The sequence below is a fragment of the Heterodontus francisci genome, chromosome 19 (assembly GCF_036365525.1).
Source record: "Heterodontus francisci isolate sHetFra1 chromosome 19, sHetFra1.hap1, whole genome shotgun sequence".
NCBI classification, from domain to species: Eukaryota; Metazoa; Chordata; class Chondrichthyes; order Heterodontiformes; family Heterodontidae; genus Heterodontus; species Heterodontus francisci.
In genome coordinates this window covers 70,576,324-70,594,943 of record NC_090389.1, presented here as the reverse complement: position 1 = coordinate 70,594,943, position 18,620 = coordinate 70,576,324, and the positions used below count along the sequence as shown (strand labels likewise).

The 18,620-nt window shown below is 41.5% G+C and overlaps 2 protein-coding genes across 4 annotated transcripts in view; one reads left to right on the top strand and one right to left on the bottom strand.

The window, feature by feature from the left end:
- Positions 1-18,620, bottom strand: part of cenpp (centromere protein P) — a 392,661-nt gene that overhangs the window by 134,707 nt on the left and 239,334 nt on the right. The window lies entirely within an intron of this gene.
- The window catches only part of aspn (asporin (LRR class 1)), a 79,511-nt gene that overhangs the window by 14,301 nt on the left and 46,590 nt on the right, over positions 1-18,620 (top strand). The window contains exon 1 of one of the 2 annotated variants that reach the window (XM_068051888.1): positions 15,225-15,411. The exons of the other annotated variant lie outside the window; for it this stretch is intronic. The gene's annotated coding sequence lies outside the window, so the exon portion shown is untranslated. Of the gene's footprint in view, positions 1-15,224; positions 15,412-18,620 lie in introns of those variants that run through there. 2 annotated transcript variants of the gene reach the window in all.

Sequence of the window (18,620 nt, the reverse complement as noted above, 5' to 3'; positions counted from 1 at the left end):
GAGATATGGTCATGTGATAATGCACAGCAGTGTAAGAGCTGTGATGTGACACACCTTGTGACTTCTGCTGTGAGTTCAGTCTGAAGAACGTACCTGTACATTGAAGACCTGTGTTTGCATGCACAACCATCCTTAAATAAAGAACCCACGTTACGGTGTTACTGATGCCGTCTTGAATGGTCAGTGCCTTGTGTGTAGTATTCACTAACACAGAGGTTAGGAAAACTCAACACCAAGTATCATGGGAGAGGTAGAAAGAAAGTTGAGCCAATAAGTAGGCACTACAGAGGTTAAGGCTTTGCAAGTAGGTATTAATTGAGATGTATGCTATTTTAAAGGGCCAATGAGTAATTGCCAATATTTTGCCTGTTGCTGTATAAACTACAGCAACTGACAACTCATTTCATAGCAGCAGAAAGCAATTTTTCAGCTATCATCAGTCTAGGCACGACATTCAGTTGCATTCAAGAAAAGAATATAGCTTCATGAATTTCCATAATTTTATAGAAAAGCAGTTGAAGAGACAACAAAACGTTCCTGCTGCTGACTTCTCCAGTGTGACTTGCGACCATTATTATTATTGGGCTCAGCGTTCAATCCAATAGCATACGCTATTTGCAAACCCTTTGATTCCCACATGAGCAAGTAGTCTGTGCTGCCACAAAAATTGTTCAATAGGAGTGTGTGAAACCTAGGATTAACATGATCCTTAGCTAGTTACATGTTGGAAGCTCATCTGAATGGAATAACCAGCAGTGGTGAACTTTTTGGAGATTATGGCAAGTCTTAAATTTTAACTCAACTTTATTATTTATTTATTTATTTATAGATACAGACTGGAACAGGCCCTTCAGCCCACCGAGTCCGTGCCGACCATCAACCACCCATTTATACTAATCCCAAATTCCTACCACATCCCCACCTGTCCCTATATTCCCCTACCACCTACCTATACTAGGGGCAATTTATAATGGCCAATTTACCTACCAACCTGCAAGTCTTTGGCTGTGGGAGGAAACCGGAGCACCCAGCGAAAATCCACGCCGTCACAGGGAGAATTTGCAAACTCCGCACAGGCAGTACCCAGAATTGAACCCGGGTCGCTGGAGCTGTGAGGCTGCAGTGCTAACCACTGCGCCACTGTGCCGCCCACTGGGCACATAAAGTAAAAAGATCCATTATAGAGCGAACAACGGTGCAAACTGGCTTTCACATTTTCACAATCAACCATAGAATGACAGATCTTAAAGCACAGAAAGAGGCCAATCAACCCACCATGCCTGTGCTGGCTCCCTGAAAGAGCTATCCAATTAGTCTCATTCCTCTGCTCTTTGCTTATAGCCTTACAAATCTTTCCTTTTCAAGTATATATCCAGTTCACTTTAGAAAGCTGACCTGAAAGGATAGTGGAAGCAGACTTGTGAATGCCAGTTCATAACAACTCTCTACATAAACAAATTTCTGTTCATTTCCCCTCTGGTTCTTTTGCTCACACCATTCTTGCGCATGTCCTGGCAATCAATGACAAAATGGCATTAACAATGGCCAGAAAATGATCTGTGCTAAAAGAATAAAATGTATTTTTAAAGTAACACTTCTACAGAGCTTTATCACATCTATTACAAACAGCTCAAAGCACTTCACATAGAGCGAATGTTTTGAAGGGCAGTGATTATCATGCTTTTTTAAAATTCATGCATGGGATGTGAGCATTGCTGGCAAGGCCAGCATTTGTTGCCCATCCCTAATTGCTCGAGATAGTGATGATTAGCCACCTTCTTGAATCGCTGCAGCCTCTGTGGTGTAAGTATACCCTCAGTGCTGTTAGGATGGCAGTTCCAGGTTTTTGGCCCAGTGCCATTAAAGAATTGGCAATATAGCTCCAAGTCAATAGCGTGTGTGGCGTGGAAAGTAACTTCCAGCCGCTGGTGTTCCCATGTGTCTGCAGCCCTTGTCCTTCGAGGTGGTAAAGGTTCTGGATATGGAAGGTGCTATTGAAGGAAACTTGGCAAGTTGGTGCAGTGCATCTTGTAGATGGTACACACTCTTTTCACTGTTTAAGGTGGTGGATAGGGTGCCAATCAAGTGGGTACTTTGTCCGAGATGGTTTTGAACTGCTTAGAGTGTTGTTGGAGCGGCACTCATCCAGTCAAGTGGACAGTATTCCATCATAATCCTGACTTGTGCATTGTAGATAATGGACAAGTTTTAGGGAATCAGGAGTTAAGTTGCTCGCCACAGAATTCCCAGCCTCCGGCCTGCTCTTGTACCTACAGTATTTATATGGCAGGTCCAGTTAAGTTTCTGGTCAATGGTAATCCCCAGGATGCTGATGGCATGCAAATTAGTCCATAATTTTGTGTGCAATTTGTTTTTTTAGTAGCAGTGAATGAAGGAGCAAACTTACCCAGGATACCAAGAGAATGCCATGCTCTTCCAGTAATGTAATGAGATCCTTCAATATCCACCTGAATAACCTGCACAGGCAGACAGGGCCTGAGCTTAACATCTCACGCAGAAGACATCATGTCAGACCATGCAGCATTCCTGTAGTTTTTATTCATTCATTCATGGGATGTGGGGATCGCTGATTAGGATCGCATTTATTGGCCAGAGCTAATTGCCAAGAGAAGATGGTGAGCCGCCTTCTTGAATTGCTGCAGTCCATGTGGGGTAGGTACACCCACAGTGCTGTTAGGAAGGGAATTCAGGAATTTGACCCAGCGACAGTGAAGGGAAGGCGACATAGTTCCAAGTAGGATGGTGTGTGGCTTGGAGGGGATCTTGCAGGTGGTGGTGCTCCCTTGCAACTGCTGCCCTTGTCCTTCTAGGTGGTAGAAGTCCTGGGTTTCAGAGGTGCTGTCTAAGGAGCCTTGGTGCATTGCTACAGTGCATCTTGTAGATGGTACACACTGCTGCCACTGTGCGTAGGCAGTAGACGGAGTGAATGTTCGTGAATGGGGTGCCAATCAATCGGGCCGCTTTGTCCTCGATGGTGTCTAGCTTCTAGCTTTACACTCTTGATTTGTGCCTCGTAGATGGTGGACGGGCTTTGGGGAGACAGGAAGTGAGTTACTCGCCACGGGATTCCTAGCCTCTGACCTGCTCATGTAGCCATGGTATTTATACGGCTACCCTAGTTTAGTTTCTGGTCAATGGTAACCCCCAGGATGTTGATAGTGGGGGATTCAGCGAATGTAATCCCATTGAATGTCAAGGGGAGATGGTTAGATTCGTGAGTGTTTTACTTTTTACCTTTACCGTGATTGTGAAAGAACCAATTGGACAGATTTTCTAGAGTTTAAAGAGGTGAGTTTATTATACTTAACAATCTAACCCCGATTTAAAGATAATAAAAAAAAATATGCCACACATTCACATGAGAATCACACACACACAAATAGATTACTGAGGGAAAAAATAGATTTGGTGGTTAGATTAGAGTCCAGAATAAATGGAATTTAAATACAGAATCTGTGGAGTGGATGATTTGGTAGCCTTCCGGCTGAATCAGTATTCTTGAAGACCTTGGCTGGTCAAAGTACACTTTGTAGTTAGCCCGCTCTGCTCAGGGGTTTCTTGGAGGCAGAACTGCAGTTGGTTCTCTTCCCCTGGTCTCGGGCTATAGCAGTCTGTAGGCTTGAAGGATCCGTGACAGATGGTGTTCAACTCACTGTTTTATGGACAGACGGACAGAGAGAGAGAGAGACAGAGACAGAGAGAGAGGTAGAGATGGGTTGGGGGGGGGGGGGGGGGTGTGGGGGGCAGGGGGAAGCATGCAGCCTTCTGCTGCTGCACACACCAAATTACTGCTGGTCTCTTTGCCCAAGGGAAACAAAGCCCACTTCCCTCAAGATGGCTCCAGTTTTCTGGAACCTTCTAATGAAATTCAAGGTTAGGAATCGGCTCCACAGGTCCCAGGATGCCAATTTACACTTGGAGGGGGTTCTCTTTCAAAGTCAATCTGTTAGGATTGCTTTGACTGTCGTGCTAATTCAGCCATTTTGGGTAATTCAATCACTTAGAGCAAGCCATTGTCCTGGATCCATGCTGCTCCAACCTTTTGAATCTTTTGAATATGAAAAGGTGTTTCAGATGCAAATTATGGTGGCCATCTTGGGTGCTAGTTTCTTTTTAAATTAACGGCAAGATTTTCTCCATTAAAAGTCCAATGTAAATTTCCAACCAATGAAATTAATATTTCTTATCTGTCATATAGGGTTTCCTTGGCAAAATCAAGCCTGCAATATTCTGATTCAGGAGTGAGATTGCTTCAACTGAGTTAAACAGTCATGTAACAAAAGTGTTATGAAGTTGTTAAATTCAAAACTCTATGAATGGATGAAATAGAGTTGGTCACATTTTTGAATCCTTTTCCATGAAATGATCTAGATATATGTTATTTTAAAAATCTGCTTCAAAATTGACGTTTACTTTAAACACGTCGCTCCTCAGCCTTCTCTTTTCTCGAGAAAATAGTCCCAGTTGTTCAATATTTCCTGTTAGGAATAACATCTCGGTTCTGGTATCATTCATAGCAAATCATTTTCGTCTTTGCTAAAAGTAGAGATTAAAATTCAAAGATCAGCTAAAATAAAACCTCTCGTTTAATAAATTAAGCCGACCAACTGAACTGGGGGTAGAGTTTTTAAAATTTTTTTATTTAGAGATACAGCACTGAAACAGGCCCTTCGGCCCACCGGGTCTGTGCCGACCATCAACCACTCAGCTATACTAATCCTACATTAATCCCATATTCCTACCACATCCCCACAATTCCCCGACCACCTACCTATACTAGGGGCAATTTATAATGGCCAATTTACCTATCAACCTGCAAGTCTTTGACTGTGGGAGGAAACCGGAGCACCCGGCGAAAACCCATGCGGTCACAGGGAGAACTTGCAAACTCCGCACAGGCAGTACCCAGAATCGAACCCGGGTCGCTGGAGCTGTGAGGCTGTGGTGCTAATCACTGCGCCGTTATATGGTCTAACATTTGAGTGAGGATGTAAAATAAAGTTGTGTACATTAAACTAAGCGAGTCTAATCACACCTATTGCTCTGCACATTTCACCGTACTGTGGAATACAGCAGTTACGATTCAAGCCAAAATTCACCTAAACTAGTGTCAACTTAGCCCACCTTCAAAAAGACTGAAGAGATACGCATGTGAATGACAAGGATGTTCGGTCCAGATAAGAGGTGACACTGTCACATCCTTAAGTTACTCTATTATAAAATGAGACATGGGGCAATGGAATCAGAACATAGGAAATAGGAGGAGTAGGCCATTTGGCTCCTCAAGCCTGCTCCACCATACAGAGAATCCAACCATCTCCCCTTGACATTCAATGGCATTACAATTGCTGAATCCCCCACTATCAACATCCTGGGGGTTGCCATTGACCAAAAGCTGAACTGGAGTAGCCATATAAATACCACGACTACAAGAGCAGGTCAGAGGCGAGGCATCCTGAGGCGAGTAGCTCACCTCCTGACTCCCCAAAGCCTGTCCACCATCTACAAGGCACATGTCAGCAGTGTGATGGAATACTCTCCACTTGCCTGGATGGGTGCAGCTCCAAGAACACTCAAGAAGCTCAACATCTTCCAGGACAAAACTAACCACTTGATTGGCACCCCATCTACGAACATCCACTCTCTCCACCACTTATGCACAGTGGCAGCAGTGTGTACCATCTACAAGATGCACTGCAGCAAAGCAACAAGGCTCCTTCGACAGCACCTTCCAAACCCACCGACCTCTACCAACTAGAACGACAAGGGAACACCATCAACTGCAAGTTTCCCTCCAAGCCACACACCATCCTGACTTGGAACTATATCACCGTTCCTTCACTGTCACAGGGTCAAAACCCTGGACTCCCTTCCGAACAGCACTGTGGGTGTACCTGCCTCACATAGACTGCAACAGTTCAAGGTGGCTCGCCACCACCTTAAGGGCAATTAGGGATGGTCAATAAATGCTGTCCTAGCCAGCAATGCCCATATCCTATGAACGAATAAAAAAAAAAATTAGATCAAGCCTGATCTTCTAACTCAACACCATTTTCCCGCAATATCCCCATATCCCTTGATGTCTTTTAATATCCAGAAATCTATCAATCTCTGTCTTGAATATACTCAAGGACTGAGCCTCCGCAGCCCTCTGGGGCAGAGAATTCCAAAGATTCACCACCCTCTTAGTGAAGAAATCCCTCCTCATCTCAGTTCTAAATGGCCTACTTCTTATTCTGAGACTGTGTCTCCTGGTTCTAGACCCCACAGCCAGGGGAATAATCCTTCTTGCATCTACCCTGTAAGAATTTTGAATGCCTCAACAAGATCACCTCTCATTCTTGTAAACTCTACAGAATATAAGCCCAGTCTCCTCAATCTCTCCTCATAGGACAATCCCGCCATCCCAGAGATCAGTTTGATGAACCTTCGTTGCACTCCCTCTATCGCAGGTACATCCTTCCTTCGGAAAAGAGACCAAAATTGTACACAATACTCCAGGTGCAGTCTAACCAAGGCTTATTACAATTGCAGCAAGAGTTCTTTACTCCTGTACACAAATCCTCTTGCAATAAAGACCAACATACCATTTCCCTTCCTAATTGTTTGCTGCACCTGCATGTTAGCTTTCAATGACTTAAGAACAAGGACACCTTTTGGACATCAACACTTCCCAATCTCTCACCATTTAAGAAATACTCTACATTTCTGTTTTTCTTACCAAAGGGGATAATTTTCACATTTTTCCACATTATAATCTGTCATATTTTTGCCCACTCACTTACCCTGTCTAAATCCCCTTGAAGCCTCCTCATATCCTCCTCAAAACTCACATTCCGACCTAGTTGTGTGTCATCAGCAAACTTGGAAATATTACATTTGGTCCCCACATCCAAATCATTGATAAAGATTGTGAATAGCTGGGGCCCAAGCACTGATCCTTGCGGCACCCCACTACTCACAGCCTGCCAACCCGATAATGACCCATTTATTCTACTCTCTGTTTTCTGTCCATTAACCAATTCTCAATCCATGCTAATATATTACACCCAATCCCATGTGCTCTAATTTTGCTTACTAACCTCCTGTGTGGGACCTTATTGAAAGCGTTCTGAAAATCCAAATACACAACATACACTGGTTTTCGCTTATCTATTCTGCTAGTTACATCCTCAAAAAACTCCAACAGATTTGTCAAACATGATTTCCCTTTCATCAATCCATGTTGACTCTGCCCAATCCTACCATTATTTTCTAAGTGTCCAGTTACCATATCCTTTATAACAGATCAGAGCGTTTTCCCTCCTACTGATGTCAGGCTAACAGGATTGCAGTTCCCCGTTTTCTCTCTCCCTCCTTTCTTAAATAGTGGGGTTACATTTGCTACCTTCCAATCTGCTGGATCAGTTCCAGAATTTTGGAAGATGACCACCAATGCATAATGCATCCACTAGCTCTACAGCCAGCTCTTTCAACATTCCGGGATGTCGATCATCAGGTCCACAGGATTCATCAACTTTCAGTCCCATTAATTTCTCCAGAAATACTTTTTACAAATACCAATTTCTTTCAGTTCCTCATTCTCGCTAGAACCTTGATTCTCTAGTATTCCTAGGAGGTTTTTTTTTATTTTCCTCCATGAAGACAGACACAAAGGGCTGGATTTTGAAGACTCTCTGACACCGGGAACGGTGGTGAGGGTGGCGGGAGGAATGAAGATAGCAAAGGATCAGGCCTGCCAACGACCCCGACACCGGCAGGCTCCATCCTGATCTTGACGGCGAGGCGTCATGGCAGCCACCCTACTGCTCGGCGACGAACCCACATTATAATATACTAATGGGAACTTACCTTTAATTGATACGCAAGCCACAGCAATTCTGCCAGGAGGTTGGGACCTTCATTCCGGCAACCGGCAATGCCACGCCTTTGAATCTCCGTTCGGGGAAACAAGGGATGAAGCCTGTGGGGAGGGGGCATGAGGTGATTTTCTCCAATGGGGGGGGGGGGGGGAGGGGAGAGGGGGTCAAACACTTCGGATTGGTTGCAGGGGTGATGGGAAGGAGAAAAGGACAAGGGTTCTAAACTTTGTGGGGGGTTGGGGGAAGGTCATTTAATCATGGCAGGTATTCAGGGGGGAGAAAGGGGAGGAATGATGTTTAATGCCATTGGGGTGGTGGGAGAGGGCATGGAAAGCCTTTTGTATTCATTTTTAAAAACTGTACAATAACTGGCCCTTCAAAAATTGATCATTTAGGGCTCTAAGCCCTTTATAAATGGCGCCGGTGTCTGCACATAGGTGCCAGAGACGCTCAGTGGGTGCAGCAGCCGCGGGCATGCTAATGAGCCGCCGTGTTTGGAATCGTAGCTGCTCATTAGCATGATGTCTCATGACTGCAGCATGTGGGAGCTCCTGGATGCCAGCGTGATCCAGGGCAAACACGTCTGCAGAAAGTGTTTGCAGCTCGAAGAGCTTTGGCTCAGAGTCATCGAACTCGAGTCCGAGCTGCAGACACTGCAACACATCAGGGAGGGGGAAAGTTACCTGGACATTTTGTACCAAGAGGTGGTCACAACCTTTAGGATAGGGTCTTCTGATTTGGTTAGTGGCCAGGGACAGGAGAGTGTAGCTGCAGCTGAGGCAGGTAAGGGGACTCAGAGGGCAGGAGCCTCAGCCTTTGCGATTGTCCAATAGGTTTGAGGTTCTTTCAGCTTGTTTGGATGAGAGTGGGGGCTGCAGGGTGGATGAGCAACCTGACCATGGCACCGTGGTACAGGAAGCCATTCAAGTGGAGGAAGAAAAAAGTAGTGTAGTGGTAGTAGGGGACAGTATAGTTAGGGGGATTGACACTGTTCTCTGCAGCAAAGAGAGAGAGTCCAGACGGCTGTGTTGCCTGCCCGATACCAGGGTTTGAGACATCTGCTCAGAGCTGGAGAGGAACTTACAGTGGGAAGGGGAGGATCCAGTCGTCGTGATCCATGTAGGTACCAACGACATAGACAGGACAAGGAAAGAGGTTCTGCATAGTCAGTATGAGGAACTAGGTGCCAAATTAAGAAGCAGAACCTCAACGGTAATAATCTCTGAATTATTACCTGAGCTACATGCAAATTGGCATACGGCATATAAGATTAATTAATGCGTGGTTCAAAGACTGGTGCAGTAGAAGTGGGTTCCGGTTCAAACAAAGAACAAGGAACAGTACAGCACAGGAACAGGCCATTTGGCCCTCCAAGCCTGCGCCGATCTTGATGCCTGCCTAAACTAAAACCTTCTGCACTTCCAGGGTCCGTATCCCTTTATTCCCATACTATTCATGTATTTGTCAAGATGCCTCTTAAATGTCTCTGTGGTACCTGCTCCCACCACCTCCCCCGGCAACAAGTTCCAGGCACTCACCACCCTCTGTGTAAAGAACTTGCCTCACACATCCCCTCTAAACTTTGCCCCTCTCACCTTAAACCTATGTCCCCTAGTAACTGACTCTTCCACCCTGGGAAAAAGCTTCTGACTATCCACTCTGTCCATGCCGCTTATAACTTTGTAAACCTCTATCATGTCGCCCCTCCACCTCCGTCGTTCCAGTGAAAACAATCCGAGTTTATCCAATCTCTCCTCATAGCTAATGCCCTCCAGACCAGGAAACATCCTGGTAAACCTCCTCTGTACCCTCTGCAAAGCCTCCACGTCCTTCTGGTAGTGTGGCGACCAGAATTGCACACAATATTCTAAGTGTGGCCGAACTAAAGTTCTGTACAGCTGCAGCATGACTTGCCTATTTTTATACTCTATGCCCTGACCGATGAAGGCAAGCATGCCGTATGCCTTCTTGACTACCTTATCCACCTGCGTTGCCACTTTCAGTGACCTGTGGACCTGTACGCCCAGATCTCCGTGCCTGTCAATACTCCTAAGGTTCGTGGGGCACTGGCACCAGTACTGGGGAAAGTGGTGGCTGTACCTTTGGGATGGTCTACACCTGTATCGTGCTGGGGCCGGTGTTCTAGCGAGCCGCATAACTGGGGAAGTAGAGAGGGTTTTAAACTGAGTAGTGGGGGAAAGGGATCAAATTTGGGAAGATATGGTAAACCAATGGGTAGAGACAAGGTGAGAGAGAAAGGTATTAATATGGGAAATGATAACAGACTGTGACAGGAAGGAACAGAGCATACAAATCTAAGAGTAACTCAACGGATAAGGCTAGAGGTTACAAAAATAATAAAAGGACAAAACTAAAGGCTCTGTATCTGAATGCACGTAGCATTCGAAACAAAACAGATGAACTGAGAGCGCAAATAGAAATAAATAAGTATGATCTGATAGCCATTACAGAGACATGGCTGCAGGACAACATAGATTGGGACCTGAATATTGAAGGGTACATGGCATTTCGGAAGGACAGGAAGCTAGGAAAAGGTGGAGGGATAGCTCTGTTAATTAATGATGGTATTAGTTTAAGAGAGAGGAATGACCTAAGTTCAGGAGACCAGGATGTAGAAGCAGTTTGGGTAGAGATGAGAAGTCATAAAGGCAAGAAGTCACTTGTGGGAGTGCTGTCAGGCTACCTAATGTTAACCACACTGTAGGACGGGGTATAAAGGAAGAAATAATGGCAGCTTGTCAGAAAGGTACAGCGATAATTATGGGGGATTTTAACCTCCATATAGACTGGAAAAATCAGATGGGCAGAGGTAGCCTAGATGAGGAGTACATACAATATTTGCGGGATAATTTCTTGGAACAATACATTCTGGAGCCAACCAGAGAGCAGGCTATTCTAGACCTGGTAGTGTGCAACAAGATAGGATTAATTAATGACCTCATAGTTAAGGTGCCCCGAGGTAGCAGCGATCATAGTATGATTGAATTTTACATTTAGTTTGAGGGAGAGAAGAGTAGGTCCAAGACTAGTATTTTAAACTTAAATAAGGGCAATTATGAGGGCATGAAAGCAGAGCTAGCTAAAGTGAACTGGCAAATCAGGTTAAGGGATAGGTCAATAGAGATACAGTGGCAAACGTTTAAGGGAATATTTCAGAATACACAGAATAGATACATTTTAATGAGAAAGAAAAATTTCAAGGGTGGGAACTTGCCATCCGTGGTTAACTAAAACAGTTAAAGATAGTATCAAACTTAAAGAAAAAGCCTATAATTGTGCAAAGATGGGAGGCAGGTCAGACGATTGGACAGAATATAAAAAACAGCAAAGAATGACAAAGATTGATAAGGAAGTTAAAATTAGAGTACAAGAGAAAGCTAGCTAGAAATATAAAGACAGATAGTAAGAGTTTCTATAGATATTTAAAAAGAAAGGAGTTAACAAAGTGAGCGTTGGTCCTATGGAAAGTGAGTCTGGGGAATTAATGGATAATAAGAAGATGGCAGATGAACTGAACGGATATTTTGTATCGGTCTTCCCTATTGAGGATACAAGTAACATTCCAGTATTAGCTGTAAGTCAGGAAATGGAAGGGAGGGAGGAACCCAAGAAAATTACAATCACCAGGGAAGTGATACCGAACAAATTGTCGGAGCTGCGGGCTGACAAGTCCTTGGTCCTGATGGACTTCATCCCAGGGTGTTAAAAGAAGTGGCTCGTGAGATAGTTGATTCATTAGTTTTAATTTTGCAAAATTCCTTAGATTTGGGAAAGGTTCCATGAGATTGAAAATAGTGAATGTAACTCCTTTATTCAAAAAGGGAGGGAGACAGAAAGCAGGAAACTACAGGCCAGTTAGCTTAACATCTGTCTGAGGGAAAATGTTAGAAGCTATTACTAAAGGCATTATAGCAGGCATTTAGAAAAATTCAAGGTAATCAGGCAGAGTCAACATGGTTTTGTGAAAGGGAAATCATGTTTCACCAACTTATTGGAGTTCTTTGAGGGAGTTACATGTGCTATGGATAAAGGGGAACCAGTGGATATACTGTACTTAGATTTCCAGAAGGCATTTGATAAGGTGCCACATCAAAAGATTATGGCAGAAAATAAAAGCTCATGTGTAGGGGGTAACATATTGGTATGGATAGAAGAATGGCTAGCTAACAGGAAACAGAGAGTAGGCATAAATGGGTCATTTTCTGGTTGGCAAGATGTAACGAGTTGTGTGTCACAGGAATCTGTACTGGGGCCTCAACTTTTTACAATTTACATAAATGATTTAGATGAAGGGACCGAAGATATGGGTGCTAAATTTGCTGATGACACAAAGATAGGTAGGAAAGTAACTTGTGAAGAGGACATAAGGGGGCTACAAAGGGATATAAATAGGTTAAGTGAGTGGGAAAAGACCTGACAAATGGAGTATAATGTGGGAAAGTGTGAAATTGCCCATTTTGGGAGCAAAAATAAAAAAGCATATGATCTAAATGATGAGAGATTGCAGAGCTCTGAGATCTGGGTGTCCTAGTGCACGAATCGCAAAAGGTTAGTATGCAGGTACAGCATGTAATTAGGAAAGCTAAAAGAATGTTATTGTTTATCGTGAGGGGAATTGAATACAAAAGTAGGGAGGTTATGCTTCAGCTATACAGGGTGAGACCACATCTGGAGTACTGTGTATCGTACTGGTCTAATTATTTAAGGAAGGATGTAAATGTGTTGGAGGCAGTACAGAGAAGGTTTACTCGACTAATACCTGGAATGGGCGGGCTGTCTTATGAGGAAAAATTGGACAGGCTAGGCTTGTATCGCCGGAGTTTAGAAGAGTAAGAAGCAACTCGATTGAAACATATAAGATCCTGAAGGATCTTGACAGGATGGATGTGGAAAGGATGTTTTCCCTTGTGGGAGAATCTCGAACTAGGGGTCACTGTTTAAAAATAAGGGGTCACCCATTTAAGACAGAGATTAGGAGAAATCTTTTCTCTCAGAGAGTCGTGAGTCTTTGAATTCTCTTCCTCAAAAGGCGATGGAAGCAGAGTCTTTGAATATTATTAAGGCAGAGGTAGATAGATTCTTAATAAGCAAGGGGGTGGGAAGTTATTGGGGCTTGGTGGAAATGTGGAGTAATCAGTTCAGCCATGAAGTTATTGAATGGCGGAGCAGGCTCAAACGGCTGAATGGTCTACTCCTGCTCCTAATTCATATGTTTGTATGGCTCCATGACGTGGGTCCCATGTGTGCAGGCCGCAAATTTTTCCACCTGCCACCTATTTTGGCATCTGGCTTTTAAAATGCAGACCAAAGTATTTATTCAGTTTCTCTGCCATTTCCTTATTCCCCATTATAAATTTTCCTCTCTCTGCCTGTCGTGGGCCTACATTTGTCTTTGCTCATCTTTTTCTTTCCACATACCTATAGAAGCTTTTACAGTCCATTTTTATTTTTCTCGCTAGTTTACTTTCATATTCCATTTTTTTCTTTCTGTATCAGTTTCTTGATCCTCCTTTGCTCAATTCTAAAATGCTCCCAATCCTCAGGCTTACTACTTTTTTTTGGCAACTTCATAAACCTCTTCCTTTTATCTAATACAATCTTTAACTTCTCTTGTTAGCCATGGTTCGATCACCTTTCCTGCTGGGTTTTTCTGCCTCAAAGGAATATAAATTTGTTGCAAACCATGGATTAATTCTTTAACTGTTAGCCATTGCCTGTCTACCATCATACCTTTTAATCTCGTTTCCCAATCTACCACAGCCAATTTGCCCCTCATACCTTCTTAGTTTCCTTCGTTCAGATTTAAAATCCTAGTTTTGGATTGAAGTACATCACTTTCAAACTTAGAATTTTATATTATCATATAAAGGGCGGCGCAGTGGTTAGCACTGCAGCCTCACAGCTCCAGGGACCCGGGTTCGATTCCGGGTACTGCCTGTGTGGAGTTTGCAAGTTCTCCCTGTGTCTGCGTGGGTTTTCTCCGGGTGCTCCGGTTTCCTCCCACAAGGTTGGTAGGTAAATTGGCCATTATAAATTGTCACTAGTATAGGTAGGTGGTAGGGAAATATAGGGACAGATGGGGATGTTTGGTAGGAATATGGGATTAGTGTAGGATTAGTATAAATGGGTGGCTGATGGTCGGCACAGACCCGGTGGGCCGAAGGGCCTGTTTCAGTGCTGTATCTCTAATCTAATCATTATGGTCACTCTTCCCTCGAGACTCCTTTATGACAGAATTAATTAGCCCTTTCTCACTGCACAATACTAGATCTAAAATAGCCCATTCTCCAGTTGGTTTCTCAACATACTGTTCCAGAAAACCATCTCGTATACATTCCAGGAATTCGGGATAATTAGGTTTACCCAGTCTACAGGTAGACTGAAGGCCATGATTACTGTATTACCCAGGTTACTTGCACCTCTAATTTTCTGATTTATACTGTGCCATACAACGTGAGTCAACTCCCATTACAATAAGATGCTTAGACCACTTAAGGAAGAAACTGATGGCACTGACTCCTAGAAAGCGTTTATGGTGGAGCAAAATTTGTAGCATTGCTGTGTCATAAATTATTTCTCCTTCCACATCAACCTTTTGGTATACTATACAAGTTACAAAGAAATTAAAGTCACTGAATTACATGGAATCCTATCAAAGGAACAAGAAGCATATGACTATACAACTGCAATTCAATAAAGGCAAATATGTGAACTATGATTAAAGTAGTATTTGATGAATGCCACTATGTTTATTAGATATAAACTACAGATGACCTGATGAGATTCTTCTTACACCCATTTACCTCATCAAGCAAATTTTAGTCAGAATTCCAGACGTCATATAAATATAATACTCTACGTAACCCATTACTTTCACTATATTTATTGCATAAACATGGGTAAAACAACAGTTGTATGGTTAGAGTGATGGTTACAGCAAAAAAGTATAGTGACTGCACAAGAGTAAATCTGCTATAAAATTGCATGACTGATGCAAACATGAAACTTTTGTCTACAGATATATATAAAAAGCATGTGTGTCTACCTATATAAAATGGAAATAAAAATCATTTAAGGTCTCTGACCTTACTGCGACAGGTCAGATTGTTGCACCTATAACAATCATATTTAGAATGGCCATACGCCATCATTTTTATCACCCACGTTGAACGACAGGGCTTTATAGCTATTATAGGAATCATCCAGAAATCCAAAGAAATGTTTTGGCTTAGTTACAAGAACTGATGGGAAACATATGAGCACTTACAATGCATTTTCAATATTTGGTTGAGAGTTTCATGAAGTGATGATCCATGAGCGTTTCTGTTTCAATGTTATCTGACTGCCGGGAAGAAACTTTTTATATCCAGGAAAATTTTCTTTTCAATTATATGTATTATTTCCTTTAACTTACACTGATTTCTTCTCATAATTTTTCTGCAATAAAAATCTACATGAAACTGCAAGATTTTTGTGGCAACAACACTGTCATCTAAGCTTTCCTGAGGTAAGTACATTTTTAAAAGGTATTTACAACAGAAATACTTTAAGGTATATAATAAATTAATTTAAAGTATTCTTTAGCAAAATAGAAATGTACAAGGTCAGGCATTCAAACTGTGTTTTGTGATTTTCTATTTATTTCTTGAATATATCAATCATTGGCTGTAAAGTGCTTTGGGGCGTCCTGAAGTTGTGAAAGGCACCATATAAATGCAAGTTATTCTACCTTTGAACATCTAGGCAAACCAAATATGCAAACTGTGAAATTCATCTACGTGGAAAAATTGCAAGTCATATTGATCCTAAGCAGTTTAAATTCAAAACTCTGCTCATTTATGAATAAATGTCTGTTAAAATATTGCTGTTGTCATTAATATAAGGGCATTTTGAAAATAAAGCAAAAATGCATTTTCAGTGACTGAATATAAATATTGAAAAAATTATGCAGTACAAAATAGTCAGTATACGTTTCTACAATCAAATGATTCTTAAACGGTAGTTCTGCTTACACATTGTACTGGATAAAGTTCTGGCATGCATAACATTACTTAAGGGTTTCTCATGGAACTTCATGCCTAAAAGTATCTTTCTCAATGCAAAACTTTTTGGCGCACATACAACAGAGAAGCATAACAGTGGCAGATCATTTTAAGTGTGACAGCTATCTACTGCCGAAACTACAGGTAGCTTTCCTGGTTTGTTGTAAGGCTCTTAATACTTTGATTTACTCACCAAATATATTTCTCACTCTCTTCAAACTAAACTACATTTTTTGTATTTTGCTATTGCTGGGATTACATTTTTGAACATTTACAGGTACAATAAGGAAATTGACATTACTATTATGCAGCGTGTTGTTATAACTTGGAATGCATGGAAGCATGGCAGAAACAGATTCAAAACAAACTTTCAAAAGGGAATTAGATAAATATTTGAAGGGTGAAACATTTCAGGTTTATGGAGAAAGAGCAGGACAGCGGGACTAAGTTTTTCCAAGAGCTGGCACAGGCACAATGAGCCAAAAAGCCTCATTTTGTGCTGTATGATTCTTTGAATATATAAATATTCACATTGAGTGTATTTTGTCTCTACTTTATCTACTATATATCAACTATTATAAAGCAAGCGTTAGTTGTGTTTTGATAAATTTTAAACAAATGACTTTATAAAATAAGTTTCTTTGTAAAAAAAATTAAGTGTTCTTTTCAACTATGAATACTATTTGCAAACAACTGGAAGAACTGGAAACAAAATTGTCTAAGTTTCAGTTCTAATTGTAGAAGTAAAAATGTATTAGTAAATTGTATGATCAACATTATCACAAACAGAAAATTAGTTTGGCCAAAAATGTATTTTGGTAACCAATATTAATAATTGTCCAGAAAAATATTTCAATGTGTTGAAATTTTAGAGGCAAAGACAGATCAAAATAAAGTGTACTGCAACAGAAGGCAACATAGATTGCAACTATTTTGATTAAAATATGAACCAAATGTATTCGTACAAATAACACAGAAAACAATCTTCAGCAAATGTTGACCTTTCTACAGCCCGATTTATCTTACACCCTGTTAGAATTTACAATCTCTTACAAATCATACTTAACCACAATAGAAATTATTAGTTACTCAAGTAATACTAATTCATACAATGTTAACATCTTTGTAGTTAAATTCAGTCCAGTAGTGGCTATTTCCTCTACTATATTCCATATCTTACCATTCTGTCATTAAACTACTTGGAACTGAAAACTTCAGGTAGCAACCATACGCTTTTAATTAATAAGAAAAATGATTGTCACTTAAACAAACCTCCATATGATAATCCTTTCAAATAATTATTAAGTAAACTTTCTTCTATATTACATTTAACTTCCTCAATGAATACAGTGTCATTGACTTTCAGGTTCATCCTTGATGAGTTTTAGAGTTAAATGGGACAACTTTCAATTTTAGCAGGGATATAGAACTGGTGTATCAGATGCCTGTACACCCGATTTCCACTCCAATGATTTTAACGGAAAGGAGAATCACCCATAGTACATAACGGAGAGAAAGTTTCAAATAGTCCATTGTATGCTCCCCACTGAAGTTGAAAGATACACCAGTGCGTTGGTGAGCTTAACAAGTTTTTCGCTCTACCATCCACTCAAATGGAAAATGGCATCAGACTACAGGGTGCTGCCAGGTACCTGTGCAACTCTCTTACTGGTTATCCATCAAAAAATGAATGCCTGGCAGAGACATCCAGTAATTCTTTAAAAGGAGTAATTCTCCCCTTCCTTTAAGGAGCATCTTCCTAAAAGAGAGGGACGGACCTTCAATGCAAAATTGTTAGGAGAAAAATGTATTTCATTTTTTCATCTGTAGGACCTGCAGACGTACCAGGATGTTCTGACAGGTAGAAAATAGTAACTCTGCCTGTTATTACCAGGTTCCTTAGTAAATTGCTCCTCAGACGTGCAAAGATGAATTTTCATTTTTTAACCCTAAATTTAACTAACACTGACCAGCTCTGTTCTAGTGTTCCAAGTCAGTATTCATTCAAAATGGTATGCCCTTACACTCATTTAATGCAGAAGCAAAACTGTGGTGTAAACAGGGTTTCTACAGCACTTCTGAAAAACATTACCTGCAAAGCAAAATTAGCTGTGAGGAATTTCCCAAACTATGTTTATTATGTGAAGTAAAGAAATCTTTTATTAGTACAGAACATATTCAGTAATCATAGGGTTAATGGTAGTGTAAACATTAAAAAGACAAACAAGAGAGAGACAGTATGGTCAACAGATTTCGCAAATAAAACTCAAAGCCTGAATCAAAGGAATGACTGCACCGCCAAACATAATCTTTTGCTATATCTAAATGCTAACAGTCATGCTCTCTATATGGTGTACATGAGCGAATACTGTTTTCTTTAACTAAAATATTCAGCACATATAAAAGTTCATTATAAGTATATTTTAAAAACAAAACACTGCAGAGGCTGAAAATCTTGAAACAACATTGAAAATGCTGAACACTCAGCAGATCAGTCAGCATCTATGAAAAGAACAGAGAAGGTGATGTTTCAGGTGCTGTATAAAATGCTGGTTAGGCCACAGCTAGAGTATTGCATACAGTTTTGGTCACCACATCACAGGAAGGAGGAGATTTACAAGAATGTTGCCAGGGCTTGAAAATTGCAGCTACGAGGAAAGGGTGAATAGGCTAG